The 16,947-nt window shown below is 32.0% G+C and overlaps 1 protein-coding gene across 1 annotated transcript in view; it reads left to right on the top strand.

The window, feature by feature from the left end:
* Positions 1–16,947, top strand: part of LOC114337914 (probable cationic amino acid transporter) — a 1,427,575-nt gene that overhangs the window by 807,649 nt on the left and 602,979 nt on the right. The gene's annotated exons all lie outside the window — the stretch shown is intronic.

Below are 16,947 nucleotides of genomic sequence, written 5' to 3' on the forward strand. Positions count from 1 at the left end.
CGGTCGTTTACTTTGGTAAGGTCTCCAATGTTGTATCGTGGCATTCCAACGTTGGTCTTTTTGTCTAAGAGTGTGGCCTGCAAAGCTCCATTTGAGTTTGGCAACTTTTGTTGTTATGTCCTCGACTTTTGTTTTTGATCTTACCCAGTCGCTCCTCTTTTTATCTGACAGTCGTATACCTAACATTGCTCTTTCCATAGCTCTTTCTCTTGTAGCTAGTTTATTCATATTTGCCTTGGTTAGTATAGTAGATGTAAGTAATTGTAATCACATTTTTTTATCTTAAAATTTTTTCTTTAGACTAATTGAAAAATCTCTAATAGTAACAATGACAAATATTTTAACTAGGTTGATTATACAAAAAATAAAAATGCAACGTCAAAATTATTAAGAGCCTAAAGTGGCGCGTCATCAATGTAACTTCGGTAGATATTACACTTTTTCAAAAGTTCTGCGAAACTTTGGCAACAGTGGCAATATTTGACATTATCTAAGATTAATATTTTGACAACATACTCATACGAGAACTGGCCAAGTACCGAAGAGGTGGAGGCCAAGAAACTAAAGGAAGAAAAAGACAACATACTCATAGGTGCGTTAAATGGTAGTATTAGAAAATAATTTTATTATTAGTAAATAAATACTTATAAAAATAAAGCAAAATATGTGAAAATTTTATGTTAACATAAGTATTTGCACGAAATAATAATAGAACAATAATAAATAATCATTTTAACTGTAGAGTTTATACGAAGGGTAAAACAGCTGCTTCGTTCACACCTTAACAGTAGAAATTTGTTTAAGGCACTAAACACCTACGCATGTTCCGCGCTTAGCTATCCGTTTGGCATTGTTAAGTGGACAAAAACAGACATAGAAAATCTTCAGCGAAAAGTAAGAACACACCTCACAAAGGCGCAAAAACACCATCCTAAAAGTGCAGTAGAAAGAACAACATTACCGCGGAATCTAGGAGGAAGAGGACTTATGGATATAGGTGAGCAATTAGATAAACAAATTGCTAATTTAAGAACATATTTTCAGATGCAAGCTGAGATATCTACTCTACATCGCGCTAATTGCGCAGTAGATGACACAACACCGATCAAACTGAGGGAACCAGAAATGCGCATAAACCACCTCACTAAAGACGAAAAAATGCGCACCTGGATGGGTTAACCTCTGCACGGGAGACATCCCAATAAGGTCAGCCAAGACTATGTCGACAATACAGCGTCGAACTATTGGTTGACATCAGGAAAGATGTTCCCTGAAACGGAGGGTTCATTACTGGCCATTCAGGATCAGGTTATACCAACCAAAAATTACCTGAAATATGTCATCAAAGACCCTCAGGTCCAAAACGACAAATGCCGATATGGCTGTCAAACCCAAGAAACCATCCAACATCTTACAGGGGGCTGCCATGCATTTGCTGCAACTGAATACAAGGAACGGCATGACGCAGTGGGAAAAATTCTTCATCAAGAGATAGCTATCAAGCTGGGACTTCTCCAATCGGACTATCTCCCGTATTATCAATACGTTCCTGAGAGTATGCTTGAGGATGGCAACTACAAGCTCTACTGGGATCGCACTGTGCTCACAGACCAAACAGTTGCACATAATAGATCAGATCTTGTACTAGTTAATAAATTAACAAGACAAACAACACTAATTGATGTGGCGATACCTAACAACAATAATCTACGTAGTAAATTTACTGAAAAGATCGCCCAGTACAGAGATCTAGAAATTCAAATACGAAGACAATGGAGAATGCAAAGTACCCAGACGATACCTGTTATTATGTCTACCACTGGAGTCGTTCCGAAGAACCTCATCGATAGCATAAAAAGCTGGGTCTAAATGAACATTTTTACAAGAACATGCAGAAAGCTGTACTACTAGCAACAGCCAGATGTGTACGAAAATTTGTGGGAGAGACACCTGCATACCCACCAGAACTCAATCCTTTTGATACCGTAGGTATCTGGGATGAGTCAATTTTCCCCTTAGAGGGAGTGTGAGCCATATGGCTAAATATGGATAATAATCATTTCATTTTGAAGCGAAACAAGAGCCGTCTTATTTTATTTAATTCATAGAGGCCTCAAAGCACTCTAACTAGTTACAACCTTTTTTTTAATAGAGCTTTAATTGAACTTCTCCCATTTTTCTTAAACTATTGATAATAATTTTAGAATAAAAAATCCTCCTTTTCTTTATATACTTGCATTAGAATTCGAAATATTCTAATAAATACATTAACCTATAAATAAAACTCACAATTAATCAATTAACCATAATCTATTTTTTCAAATAGTCCAACAACTTAGTTCTATTGCACAAAAATATAATATAGTTATTTTCCTAACAAGTGCAAAAAGTCATTCTTTTCCGCACGCGACTGCAACGACGCGAAGCGGGAGTTCGGCAAGCAGTCGAGTGCGGAAAAGAGACTTTTTGCAAGAGTTAGGAACAATATTTTTTCTAAGAGTTTTTAAAAATTACCAAATCTTAATCAAATAATTTAATTAATATGAAAATACATACACAAATTAATTCTTTGACAAGGTTGTCAAAACCAAACTTTCAATATAATTAGTTAGCATGACGACGATCTTGGTTTCCATGACGATGATTCAAAACGACTGTTATTGTCTACCGATTTGACTTTCGAATATTATGTCAAAATAATTTTATTTCATCGAATTGTCGCGTTAATTTCATTAAAACACGAACACAATAAGATATATTTGAAATAAATTAGTAAATAATATCTAAATATTAGTTTATTGCATGTATTATAATTACTTTAAAGCCATATTAACATATCTAAATTAACACGCGTGCGGAAAAGTAAAAACCGCGTGCGGAAAAGTAACACGCGTGCGGAAAAGTGAAACTTTCTAAACTAAAATGCGTGCGCGAAAGTAGACATTTTTGCACGCTCGTAGAAAAATACATTTTCGCGCCACGTAATATTCATATCAGATCTTTTGTAGCTGGAATATTGTATGCGCCACTCATTTTTACGGCGTTTAGCGGTTTTTAATTCTTATGTATACAGGGTGTTTCATTGGGAAACGGAAATATTTTAATTGTGAATAGAGGTCACCGAGGTGGTTCTAGGTGTACTACATTTTTTGCTCTACCGACTTTTATAACCGAGTTACAGGGTGTTTTATCGATTTTGCCAATTTCTTTGCTAAGCCATAACTTTAGAACCACATTGTATATTTTTTTGATATTTGCTACACATGTGTCTCATCCAAAACCCAAAAGACCGACATACTAATCACAAGAAAAATCCAGGTCCGGATTAACAAAAAATTATAAAGTAATTGTGACCTTAAAAAAACACCCTGTATATTAAAATTCTGAAAATCTGTTTGCATATTTGAAAAGAGCACAAAAAACTAAGTCTAATCGTTCGCTTCAATTGTTCGGCCAGACAATTTTATGACTTTGATTTTAAAATTATTTTGAATTTTTTAAGAACTCTGACATTAAAAAGAAGATATTATTAACTTTTAATTGTAAATTATTAAACCTATTGAATAAATACTTATTTTAAAATTAATCAATACTTATTTACCACATTGGAACGACCCAATTATTAATCACAAGAAAAATCCAGGTCCGGATTAACAAAAAAAAAATAAAGTAATTGTGATCTTGAAACAACACCCTGTATATTGAAATTTTCAAAATTTGTTTGCACGTTTGAAAAGACCACAAAAATCTGAGTTTATCGGTTTGCTTTAATTTTTCGTGAAGGAAATTTAATGACTTTAATTTTGAAATTAAATATATTGATACTTTTAAGAACACTAAAATTAAAAAGGATATTTTTAAAGCACTTTTAACAATAAATTATTAAAGTTATTAAATAAATACCCATTTTAAAAATAATCAATACTTATTGACGACATTCGAATGTCCCACTTACAAATCACAACAAAAATCCAGGTCCAGATTAACAAAACAATATAAGGTAATTGTAACCTTGAAACAACACCCTGTATATTGAAATTTTCAAAATTCGTTTGCACATAGGTATGAAAAGAGCACAAGAAACTAAGTTCAATCGTTAGCTTCAATTTTTTGGCCAGACAATTTAATGAATTTAATTTTGATATTATGTCGAAATTTTTAAGAACTCTGGGAAATCATAATAATAATTTTGATATAATTTCAAAAGTAATGTCATTAAATTGTCTGCACAAAAAATTAAAGCGGGACATTAAACTTAGTTTTTCGTGCTCGCTTCAGGTGTGCAAACGTATATTAAAAATTTCAATATACAGGGTGTTTTTTCAAGGTCAGAATTACTTTGTATTTTGTTGTTAATACGGCCCTGGATTTTTCTTGTGATTAGTAAGTAAGTCCTTCTAATGCTGTAAATAATGACTGATTATTTTTAAAATTAGTATTTATTCATTAACTTGAATGATTTATTAATAAATGTGCTTTAAGAACCTGCTTGTTAATTTCAGGGTTCTTAAAAATTTGAATATATTTAATTTCAAAATTAAAGTTAATAAATTTTTGCACAAAAAATCAAAGTGAACCTATAAACTCACATTTTTGTGGTCTTTTCAAATGTGCAAACAATTTTTGAAAATGTCAATATACAGGGTGTTGTTTCAAGGTCACAATTACTTTATGTCTTTTTGTTAATCCGGACCTGAATTTTTCTTGTGAGTAATAATTGGGTCTTTCCAATGTGTTAAATAAATATTGATTCATTTTAAAATGAGTATTTATTCAATAAATTTAATAATTTATAATTAAAAGTTAATAATACCTGCTTTTTAATGTGGAGTTCTTAAAAAAATTCAATATAATTTCAAAATTAAAGTCAAAAAATTGTCTGGCCGAAAAATCGAAGCAAACTATTAGACTTAGTTTTTCGTGCTCTTTTCAAGTATGCAAACATATTTTCAAAATTTCAATATACAGGGTGTTTTTTTAAGGTCAAAATGATTTTATAATTTTTTGTTAATACGGACCTGGATTTTTCTTGTGATTAGTATGTCGGTCGTTTGGGTTTTGAATGAGAGATATGTAAAAAATATACAGGGTGGTTCTAAAGTTATGGCATAGGAAAGAAAAGAGCAAAATCTATAAAACACCCTGTAACTCGGATATAAAAGTCGGTAGGGCAAAAAATTTAGTAGACCTAGAACCGCCTTGGTGACCTCTATTCACCACTAAAGTATTTCCGTTTCCCAATGAAACACCCTATATAAACACGGAGGTAACAGGAAGTTGACAGTGTTAATATTTTTGATTAAATAAATTAATTTTAAAGTACAATCGTAGGCAGTAGTTATAAAAACAAATCTGATTATTTATTTATATCATGGCCGATAATTATCAAAAATTATAACTAGCCTTCTGTATCCAAAGTTGAGCATAGGCCTTCCCTAAAATATCTTCCAATTCTGTCGTTCTTCTATTATGGCCGCATGGCCTGTTCAATTTCACTTCAGCCATGCTATGCGATCTATGATCTCTTATTTCATCATTTCTAACACTATATCAGAGAGTCAGTCCAAGTAACCACCGTCCCATTTTTCTTTTGGGCCATTTTTAATTTGATTGTTGTGTGGTCCGGGCGATGAGTTGAAAATATTTACTTCATTTTTCAGTTTAACACTAAATAATTTACCTCTTTGTATTATTTATGTTATCGTGAAGATACTTACTTTTAGATTTTCACAGGTGATGGTCTGATAAAACCGAAAACGTTGTGAAATTTTTAATCCTTTTAGATAATTTAAATTTTATAATAAATATATACTACTATACACCGGTAGTTCTTACTTTATTGTAAGTTTTTTATTTTTTATTTATTTTGCTTAACAGGCCATGTAGGCCCTGGACGTGAAATACACAATTACATTTTTTTACTATACATACTGTTATGATCTGCTTCTTATTAATTTTATATTAATTATTATTTATTTGATTAATTATTTAATTGTCGCAAATCATACAAAAAAATGAATAAAAAATCTCAGGGTGCCTTTTTATACTATTAAAAAAAAATCTAAATTATCTCACGTTATTTATACTTATCTTCTCTCGTAGGTTCAGTATCTCTTAGTTGATCCTAATCGGGATAAAATAGGGAAAAGAAATAAAGCAAAATATTAAAATAAACATACAGAATTGTCTTTTATTTGTCAAAATCAATACTCTAAAATCTATCAAATCTAAAACCTGTGGACACAGATGTCCGAATGAAATCTTTACCACTTTTTATTATAGTTAAAAAAAACAATTTATCGGTTTGTTCCCGATGACTTTGGTAAAACAAACTAAACAAAACAAATTTATGTATTCGCAAGATTAGCTATACTTCCTATTTACTTTTAGAAATATTGGAATTTTAATTCATATGCCTTTTACTAAAAATTTTAGTTTTTGAACATAAAAATATCTTTCACATAAGTTGACTGACCTTTTGCTTCACTCACTCTGATGTCTTCTCGTGACCCAAAACAGCTCTCCCTCGTTGACTATGTTAAAGGCTACTCATCAAAGCCCTCTCCGTTCTCCAGCTTCAAAACTATCAGCATACCAGCACCAATTCTCCAAACTTTCTTTGTAAACCACTTTCCCAGAAAGTGATAATTACATCTACCTGTGGATTCTATAGTTCTCGTAATAAACAAACTATTTCCATTTTAAATCTAAATACATCGTCCTTTTCACTTTAATTATTCACAAAAGTCTTTAATGGTTCATCGGAAAGCTCATTAAAAGAGAAATCCACTTACATCCAAACTAAATTCTAATAAATATTTACAGCTCAATATACAGGCTGTATCAAATTTATGTGCCCGCGTTATTTAAAAAATTTAATTTAATGTTCATTTTGCTTTTGATTGATATATTGAAAACACAATAATACAATATACAATATTAATTTGTCTATTAAAAATACATTATTTAAATATATACGTATATAGCTCTCATTTTACAGTACATGGCACATTCTTGTGTTACAATTTCTCTTGCGCTCTTCTGACCACTCCTCTCCATTTTCTTCTACCTACCTTTTTTCTCCAGTTATCCATTTTTAATTCACGTAGGTAAATCTGCTTAGACGCTGTCAAAATATCTTTTACGGAGTCTTCCTTTCCTTTTTTTCTAGACTGATTTCCTGTTCAATAACATCTTGGTCATTATATGATTTTCCAATATTTGCACAATGTCCCAACCATCTTATTCTATGCGGCTTTATTATTGTGGCGACTTTTGGTTCAGTATACAGCTTTTCCACTCTTTATTTATCCTTCTTCTCCATACGTGTATGTCTTTGTAAATTGATCGGAGAATTTTCCTCTCGTATCTTTCTAATCTTTCTTCATCTTCCTTTCTCAAAACCCATAATTCAGCTTCATATACAACCGTAGCCCTAATCACTTCCTTGTAAATTCTTTCTTTTGTTTTTCTTGAAACAAACTTAGACTTCGTTAGGGAACTCAGCATTCCGTATTTCTGGTTGCCTTTTGTAATTCTAGATTCTATTTTTTATCCTCATGTCCATTTTCCTTTAGTTTCACACCAAGGTAGGTAAACTCTTCCACTCTGTCAAAACTGTATATATGTAAAATTTCTCTCCATTGTCTTGGTGTGTATCCCCCATTATCATGTATTTCGTTTTCTTTTCATTTATCTTTAGACCAAACCTATTTGCTTCTTTTCTATCTTTTTCACAATTATTTTCAATTCTTTTTTTGATTTTGCTAATATTGTTAGATCATCCGCGAAAGCTATACATTGATGTTCATTTTTAAATATGGTTTCTTCCATTTTGATGCTAAAATTCCTTATTACTACTTCAAGAATAAGATTGAACAACGTGGTTGACATCGGCTCACCTTGCCTGAGTCCTTGTTTGATTTCGAAGTCCTCTGAGACGTCTTTCCAGACTACTTCAATTTTTGTTTTTGACAACCTCATTTTAATCAAGCTAATCAATTTTTTGGGAATATTTAATTCTTTCAGAGCACGGTACATTTCTTTTCTATTTATACAATCATAAATATGCCTGCTTGAAATCTACGAACAGCGCAGTAAGTTTTTTTTAAACATGATATAAATACAGCCAACCACTGGAAACTTTCCTTTCATTAAGTATTACCACAGTATAAAGAGGGACAGTAGAACCACTCTCCGAAAAATTGGAAGTAAAATCTGTAGTCGCGCATGGCGACCGCGCAATTTTGGCAGTCGCTTTTGCCCCACTCTCGCATTGCTATTCGCATAGAAACGTACGGCTTTTAACAGGAAAAACCCGCATCCACCACTGGTGAATTACCAATTGCGTACTGCCGGCATTACTTCCTGAGATCAAAGCGCCGACAGAAGAGTGATTTTACTGTGGTATTACTAAAAGTTTCTAAAAATATTTCCTTAAGGATGTGATGTAATGTCTTAACCTCACAGCATGTTTTAAACCTGAAGGATTTTCCATTAGGTCTATCCCACATCCTTCTCCTACTCGAATAGGATTATAGCCTACATTATTTTATTCAGGAGTATCGCACCCCAATTTTAAATTCATATCCTACTGGAGGAAGGGAAGCTTCGAAATATTCAGTTGCGTTTTCGCAAATGGAAAATAAAGTGCCGAAACGTAGCAGCTGATATAAAATTCAGATTTAAATAAACAAGCATCTGCAGGAGCTCGTTACAAATTGTAGTTGTTCAGTACAGTATGCTTACTTTTGGTAAACGATTAGTCTGAAAAAAGTGAATGTTACTGCTGTGATTTATAAAAATATCTATTCTCGATTTTGTCGACTTGTTATACAGGGTGTCCCGAAAAGATTGGTCATAAATTATACCACAGATTCTGGGGTCAAAAATAGGTTGATTGAACCTCACTTACCTCCTTTCTAAGGATTAGTCTGAACAAAGTGAATGTTATTGCTGTGATTTATAAAAATATCTATTCTCGATTTTGTCGACTTGTTATACAAGGTGCCCCGAAAAGATTGGTCATAAATTATACCACAGATTCTGGGGTCAAAAATAGGTTGATTGAACCTCACTTACCTATATACAGTAGTGCACACAAAAAAGTTACAGCCCTTTGAATGTACAAAATGAAAATCGATTTTTTTTCATATATCGAAAACTCTCAAGAGATTTTTTATTGAAAATGGACATGTGGCATTTTTATGGCAGCAACATCTTAAAAAAAATTAAAGTGAATTTGTGAACCCCATAAAAATTTTATATGGGTTTTGTTCCCTTAAACCCCCCCAAACTTTTGTGTACGTTCCAATTAAATTACTATTGTGGCACCATTAGTTAAACACAATGTTTCTAAAATTTTTTGCCTCCTAGTACTTTTTCGATAAGCCGGTGTTTATCGAGATATTTTGAATATTTGTCGAATCCACCACATATTTGTGTATGGTTAAGTAATACGATTATCGAGACGTTAATAATCTGAAAATTTATTTATAATATACATTATTAGGTATATTTTGAACAAGAAGCTACATCTCGATAAAAGGTGACATGAAAAAAAAGACTAAGAGGCAAAAATTTTAAAAAACACTGTGTTTAACTAACGGTATCTCCATAATAGTTTAATTGGAACGTACACAAACATTTGGGGGGGTTTAAAGGAACAAAACCCCTATAAAATTTTTACGTAAATATATTGAAAAAGAAGCCGCATCTCGATAAAAACTGGCTTAACGAAAAAATACTAGGAGGCAAAAAAGTTTTAAAAACGTTGTGTTTAACTAATGGTACCACAATAATGAATTAGTTGGAACGTACACAAAAGTTTGGGTGGGTTTAAGGGAACAAAATCCCCACAAATTTTTTCGGGGGTGGACAAATTTGACTATAATTCTGTTTTAAGATGTTCCTGGCATAAGAATGATACATGTCCATTTTTAATAAAAAATCTCTAATAGTTTTCGATATATTGAAAAAAATCGATTTTCATTTTGTAACTTCAAAGGGATGTAACTTTTTTTATGAGCACATTTGTACTAAGGTAAGTTAGGTTCAATCGAACTATTTTTGATCCCAGAATGTGTGGTATAATTTATGACCAATCTTTTCGGGACACCCTGTATAGCGGCGAAATAATACATTAAAGGCTTAAATTTAATAAAGTTAAATTAGCCAATATTTTGTAAACTTAATTACTCTCTTTCTGTAAACAAATGTTTTAATCTCATGTCTTATTGTGCATGCGGCAACAGCGGCGCATGGCACATCGCACCACACATCGCACCGCACAACGCACATCACAATACCTCTCACGTAGCCTAGCCTTTGCTTTGAAAATTAGTGGCCTTATTTACGCACCGTGCACAGCACATTTTTATTCTATTTATTAAATGTCGTTATCGTTTACATCGTCGTTACATAGGACGCAGAAATCGTTGTTTTAAATTCTATTTTTAAGAAAGATGTTTTGAAAAGAACAAACAAAAATGGTGGTACATCATCCACATAAGAAGGGAAGGTACTATGGTAAATCCACTTCTTTATTTCCCTGCTTTCCAGAGTTTTGTTAAAATCAAACTATTGTCGCGACATTTGCTTTTTCTGCTCCAAATTGGTACAAGCATTAACACACAACTAATTAATTAATTTGTCTTCATCCATCCCTAGAACAATCACTGTGCGAAGTAAAAAGATCAGAAAATACTAAGGATACTAAAATCACAATAAGAAGAACATCCATAAACTACGTCGTAATGTTATTTCTGGATTTTTTAAAGTTAATTCTCAAACTTTATTTACGAATATATCCAAATTAATACTAATGTGTAACTCATTAATATCCGCGTAGTTTTTCCCTCAATTCACTACACAACTAATTAGCTTTATTTGGATAAAAGACAACAGCTTTATCGGAGTTCCTATGCATTCTTAACTGCATCATACAGATCTTGATAGGTACTTATTTTGTTTTGATTTCAATGCCATTTGAAATAGAATTTCTAATAGAATATAATATTTTATTTCTATTCCTTCTTTTAGAATAATTGTTACACGCAGAGTATTCAGTAAATAAATTAACTAATACTTTAATACTCATTGCTTTCAGACGTTGTTCGGTATAGAAGCCTTTGTTTAAACACAAAAAACAATGTTGTATTGTTTGTTGTTCTGTACAGTAGTGTTATAGACCTGGATCCCGCGTACCAAACAAAAGATGATAAATAGCAAGCTGAAAATTTGTTAATAGCTTAACGTTGTCTAGTCGGACAAACTTTGATGTATGGTAACACTGGAACAGAGAAAGTTTTAATTGTGGAACAGGTTAAAAATTTGGAACGTCAGAATACGAAAACGTTCCATGTATTTTGTCTGAGAGCACTTCCAATTGATTTGTTACCATATCATTAAACGCTCATGCAAAAATCAGACTGGTGTTTATCACCAATTGGCATTTTAATGAGTGGAACACGAAGAACAAAATAAAATAAAATAAAAATAAGTCAAAAACGACTTATTTGATATGTCACATAATAAGTATTTAAATTGTAAAAATTATTGTAAAAATGGATAAAAACATTCAAAAAGTAATGATAATTCTCTTAGAAAACGAAGTCGCGCCAGAAGAGTCCCATAGAAAATGTTTTACCATACTTTCCTGAATTTTATGAGATATTATCGTAGGTCCGATAAACAACATCTAAAAGTAACTAAATTAGTAGGAAGAGCAGCCCAAATTTGGAGACCAATGAACAAAAAAGACATTATTTATTTGATTCGTTCTTGTAAATTTTAAAATTAATTAGTGTTTAATACAATCAAAATTTAACTCTCACGCACAAGTTGTACCTACAACTTCAGTGAGAAACTGAGTTTATTTTGTTATGTACAATTTATTTGCTACGAATCAACTCCATTATTATTATATTATATTATTATTAATGACCAGTGGCGGCTGGTCAGAGGAAGCAAGGGAGACTTAGCCTCCCCATAAATTTTTTACACGTGCTACACTGTTTTGTTTACTTTGCTATTTTGCTTCGCGTTAGAGATATCGGAAAAAGTTCTTTGAACAAGTTATTCCAAATAATATTCTAACCCCACATACCAAATTTCATCACAATATTCGCACTTTTAATTTTTTTTTTTTATTTGTAGTCAGGATCCTAAAATTGCAGAGGAGGCTGCTGGCCGGAAAATATCACTTGCTAATGCTCCGCGCAATCCAGCAGCGTTTAAGGATGGTAGTTGAAGGAGACCCGGTCTTCTTAGAGCTGCATTATCGCTTAACGGACACGCTGCCCGGAGATTGGGCAAGGGCGGCTAATCGGCCAGCAGCCTCCTCTGCGATTTTAGGATCCTGACTACAAATAATAAAAAAAACTAAAAGTGCGAATTTTGTGATGAAATTTATGCAAAGCAAAATATCGGTAATTTATCGTGTTTTTGGATTCGCAGTAGGCCGCTTTTAGAATTAAAAAAATTCAGTTGAGTATCTTAAAAAATGTGAACCTTCAACCTGAATGGACTGCAAAACTTCAAATCTGTATTTATTTTGATATGCAGAGATATTACTGCAGAGATACTTACAGATATAGAATTGTTAACAAGTAAACGACACAAACTTTGGTAATACACTTTTAGAATTAGACTAACTATTTTTAAAATGATATGCTATTATGAAATTGTGAATTATGATGATATTATAAAATGTAAATAAAAAATGGTCAAAAAAAATGAAGTCTTAAATTAGATTTTTTTGGCGGATTTTTTTTTTGCTAGTGCAAATTTGTGTAGATATTTCGACACCCCCATCGGACAAGGTTGTAACTCGGTTTTAGCGATTTTACAAGAGAGGCAAAAAAAGAAAACATGACTTTTTAAAAATTTGTAGAGAATTATTAGACTCTTTTACACTAATGTGATATGATATTTATATCATAATAAGTGATTACTGTGAGATGTATGTTTTGTAATTTTAATAACAATTGAAAATCTTGAGTTTGATGGAGATACAACCTTGAGATTAAACATGAGTATTCGTAGAAAAAGGTTGTAAGTCGCCTTACAACCATTTTACACTTTCTGTGTTAATTATTTTTCCCGTTTAACTATTAAAATGTTGTATGTTTTGAGTTATTTGCAATATAGTTAGGAGAAAATGAATTTTTATGGGATATTTAAACAAAATATCAACTAACAGTTTTCACAATTTTAATTGGAAATTATGAATTTTACAATAACAATAATATTCTATCGCTATGAAAAAATCATGGTATAAAATATCTCAAATTTTTCGCATTTTTATTGCATATCTGTAAATATTTAATTCTAGACCGTTTTACTTGATTACTTTAGTCTTTTACTATTAACATCTACTTCAAAATTAACATGAGTGTCCTTAAATAGGTTAAAATTTAGAATTTGGTTCTGATTTAATTCAGTTACGGATTTAGGCTTCCCTGATGTTTTGGCATATCGTATCATGGTTATCCATTAGTCTGGACTGGAGCATATAAGACTTAAAGTTTTTTCCGTTTTTCTATAAGGGCATGCATTGAATCACCCTCGTTTTGTGAATGTGCTATTTCGAAAAATACATGTGTAATGTTAATATTACACTGTTTCACTATATAGAAGTATTAAGCAAAAACTATTCTATATTTATTTTGTCCACCGCAACTATCAAAATGGAAAAAGGTCCTTAAATCCTTTTTTTATTTTCATTTCGATAAATTGACTTATAAAATAGACCATATGTTTAAATACTTTATAAATTAAACATACGTGCAACAAAGTTGTAACTCATTTAACAACCTTGTTAATCGTCAAGTATAAAGAAAGTAAATATATAACATAGGGAGTATCCAGTGTTACTGCCTTTTTCACGCTAAAATGTCACACGTAATTTACAACTTTTTTCAATGAAGTATTAGCCAAACTATTGAGAATTAAACTATGTCGTTTATATTGACGTGTGCGCAATTTTTTGCTGAATTCGCCTGTGTTGAAATCTGAAAATAGATATAACTTGAGTTACAACCTTGTTCGATGGGGGTGTCGATTTTACAGTTAGGTATAGCCTCCCCTATTGTAAAAATCACGAGCCGCCACTGTTAATGACAGGAATTATTATATTGGTGATCAATAGCAGTCTGATTTTTGCAAGAGAGTTATATAAACAGTAACAAATCAATTGGAAGTTCTGTCCGACAAAATACATGGGGCGTTTTCGTAATCTGACGTTCCAAATTTTTAAGCTGTTCCACAACTAAAACTTCCCCTGTTCCAGTGTTCCCGTACATCAAAGTTTGCCGGACTAGACACCGGTAAGATTTTAACAAATTTTCAGCTTGCTATTAATCAACTTTTTTTGGTACGCGGGATCCAGGCCTATTAGTAATATTATTTAGGCTGTGACTGAGAAAAACGAAATATGACACGAAATCAAGTAAATTAGTATGCGAGAAAAGTAATACAATTCTTTTTAAATATATATCAAAATAGGGTATATTAATTTATATTCGTGAACCTTTTGTTTTCAGTTATTTTCAATTTCATTTATGTTAGTATATTATATATATAATATAATTTTTCTACAATCACTTGATAAAGAGGACTTTTTCGCTTGTCGATGGCAACGAAAAGTTGACGTTTACTGAGTACCGTCACTTTATCGCTCTAGCGCGTAAAGTCTTATTTTACGCTCGTCGTCCGTAGCAACCGTGCAATCATACAATGCAAACACACTGAACATTCAAACTGAAAGATATAAAAGTTAATGTTATGACATTATAATGACAGATATATAATAGTTACAATAAAGTTAATGATTTAAAAATATTTTCATTATATTAAGTGATTGTAGAAAAAATGTGGCATGTATTACAAGCGCAAAGTGACATTAATGCTTTCGAGTAATTACCGCTCTTCGCTCTCAAATGTATCACTTTTCGCTCTTAATACAAGAATAACTATTATTATATAGTTAGTATTGAAGTTTTACGTTTTTATATGATTACCTATCGATACTTTTAATAATGCTGCCTTCTGGTAGAAGCTAGTAAAAAATTATATTTATAAAGACAATAGCGACAAATTTAAATATACCAAATGACGTTGGATGTACACTCATGGCCCTCTCCCCCCTGTCGCATACCGTTGTAATAAGCAAAGTTAATATTACACTGTTTCACTATATAAAGAAATATTTATATATTTATATATTTATATATTTAGAAGTATTTAGCAAAAACTATTCTATATTTCCCCTTTTCTAGTACGTAGTTTACGGCGGGTTGACATTACTAGTGAATAACGAACATGGCTCACGCTTATGTAGTTTGCCCGGGCTACACGACTAATATTTAAACAGATTTTCGTGCAGTACGATTATCTCACGAATGGTCTACGCCACGCCACGATAGATATTAAACATGTTAAATATTTCACGCTCTAAAGACAGTAGTAGAGAGTTTGTATTTGATTAAGCACGTGCTTTTACCCTCAAAAATGAGCATCTGAATGAACGGGAGACCGTTATATGTTCGATTTGTAGAATTGTACGAAAGCGATCCTGTAAGTACTCTGTAACGATTCTGACGTAAGGTATAAAAAGGATGACGCACGAAACGCAGCAGTAGAAAGAATTATTGTTCAGCTTGAAATTGAAAATTTTACTGCTTCAAATATAGTCCTGAAATAAACAGATAATAAAAAGAGAAAAATCAAAGAAGCGGCTCTAATTATGCTAAATGAAACCAATTGTGTCGCTTATTCCTAATAAAATAGGAAGTCAATAGAAAGAAAATACCACGATTAATAAGTCTTCTACTTTAAAATGTATAATATATGTCTGAATTGCCGATATAAATGAGTCAGATTAAATTAAATTATTAGAAGAATTTTTTACTAAGCAACAAAATTTTTGTTTAATTTATTAATATGTTGTTTATATTTTGACAACGACGTCCGATTTAGACGTCGAAATGTTAATAAAATCATTTTTTAGTTAAATTGTGGCTTATTTCGCATTAAAAATAATTAATTGAAAATTTTACAGCAAAACATGTACTAGACAAATAATAGCTATTATTCGCAGGTAGCCTCTAATAGGTACAAATGATGATGCCATGTTCACTACTAACACATAAAACTCTCGTGCCCAGTGTAAACACAATAACGTTTCTAACGTATTGTACAGAAGCGTAGATAACGCTGGTTATTTAATGTGAACCACGTTCGTTATTCACTAGTAATGTCAACCCGACTTTATGGATGTTACCAAAGATGCATTAGAACTAAACAAACACGAATGATGACTCCCGAATCATGATTTACCATGTACAGTGGAACCTCGATAAGTCGGATTAATCGGGACCGCGGCCGATCCGGGTTATCGAAAATCCAGGTTAGTCGGAGAATATGGTAAGATTTAATAAAATACACTGTACTTCGAGATAAACTCCATTATAATTGAAAAAACCTAAAGTACATAATATGCACAGTAGGTACATCTAAATTACGTACAGTTGTATACTACAGTATTGTTCATTTCTTGGTAAAAAATTTAGTCAAACTGAAAAAATGTTTGTTTTTTCTGATGAAAATCGGGCCGGGTTAGCCGGACTTCCGGGTTATCGGAGGCCGACTTATCGGGGTTCCACTGTATAACCCTTTCAGACCTGAATTAGTTTGGCCACAAAAAATTATTTTGTAATATAGTTGTAGATGAGGTTGAAATTAAAAGCCAAAAGTGAAATGTATGTATATATTTTTATGTATGTCTACATAACATTTGGAAAGTTGCTTCAATTAGCAAATATGCTGATTTATACAATTTTTATTATATATTTTAGTCGATAGGATTACCTAAACTTAATGGATGGGCGTACATTGCAATGTACACCAGGTCTGAAAGGGACAAACTTTTTAAACCATGATTTGGGA

This window comes from Diabrotica virgifera, chromosome 1, assembly GCF_917563875.1.
Source record: "Diabrotica virgifera virgifera chromosome 1, PGI_DIABVI_V3a".
In the NCBI taxonomy this organism is placed as follows: domain Eukaryota; kingdom Metazoa; phylum Arthropoda; class Insecta; order Coleoptera; family Chrysomelidae; genus Diabrotica; species Diabrotica virgifera.